Raw genomic sequence first — 1,488 nt, forward strand, 5'->3', positions numbered from 1 at the left:
AAGTGGGCCCAATTAGTATAGACTGTTAGTAGATCTGGATCCGTCAAATAAGCATTACAGTTGCCTACTAAGTTTTTTTAAATGATGGACATTGAATAACTACTTTATTTCCTATGGTGGGGTCAACATATGATTTAAATCTAACTCATCTTTAGGATCAAGACATATGGAAAAATGGATATATATCCAAACGGTGTGGACGTACATCATGGTGGGGCCAGAGACCATCGACCGCTAGCCACCTGGCTAGTGGCAACGTCACGAGCCAAGCCGCGTCCGTTCAATCCCCTACTGTGTCCTCCACCTGAGATCTGCCTGATTTTGGGCTCACGACCTAATATGACCTGGAAAAATGGATGAACGGCGTGGATAAAATCCAGACATCACCGTGGCCCCAGAGAGCCCCTGCCGAGACCGGAAGCGGATTAGCTGGTGTACCATGAAATCGGTTTGCGTACTGTCAGTACGCTTTTATCGTACTGAGTAAACTCAGTTGGGCCTACTACGAATGAACGTTGGTTATCTACGCCATCTATCCGTTTTTCAGTTATTTTAGTGGTTGAGTCCAAAATACAAGTATGCCCAAAGCTTAAGGGTACCACACTAAAAGGAAACAGTGGGAATAATTACTTCCACCGTTGAAACCTTGCTATGGTCCACAGTGATGTTTATTTGTCATCCAACCTGTTCATAAGATAAACAAGACATGGACATAGGGAAAACACGGATATCAGCGGAAAACAAGAATATCAGCTGGATCCAGAACATCAAAATTTTCAAGGGTAGAATTTTAATTCACACTGTTTCCCATGGTGAGGTCCACTTGAGATTTGGATATATTCAATTTTTGGGTTCAAGCCCTCAAATTATCTTTTAGAATGGACGGACGGAGTAGATAAAATATTTAAATCACGGAGGACCCCACAGAGTTTAACTCGCAATCGGCTTCCGTGTACCACACACCAGCTATATAGTTGCTGTGGGTGCGTGTCCACACTCCTACGACCACGGCTAAAATGGGATCAAAATTACGTAGCCCACGATGATCTATTTATTATATCCACACCATTAATCCATTTGGCGAGATCATTTTACAGTATTACCTAAAAAATGAATCATATCCAAAGCTCAAATGGACCACATCACATATAGCAGCTGGGATAATGTTTTTCACCGTCAAAACATTCTTAGTGCCCACCCTAACGTTTAATTTCCATCCAATCTGTTTATAAAGTCAAAAAGACCTGTGTTAAGAGGAAAAATAAATATCATATTGATCCAAAACTTCTATAAACCCCAAAAGGTTTTCAATGGTAGACATACAATGTCCCACTGCTTTTTTCAGTGTGGTGCGCTTGGTCTTTATATATTTATTATTTTTCGGTTCAAGCCTTACGAACGAGCTCGCCAAATGGATGGACGGTTTGGATATAACGTATACTTAATAATGGGACCCACAGAAGTTGCTGACGTCAATGCAGCAGCTCT

Source organism: Magnolia sinica, unplaced genomic scaffold (assembly GCF_029962835.1).
Source record: "Magnolia sinica isolate HGM2019 unplaced genomic scaffold, MsV1 ctg21, whole genome shotgun sequence".
In the NCBI taxonomy this organism is placed as follows: domain Eukaryota; kingdom Viridiplantae; phylum Streptophyta; class Magnoliopsida; order Magnoliales; family Magnoliaceae; genus Magnolia; species Magnolia sinica.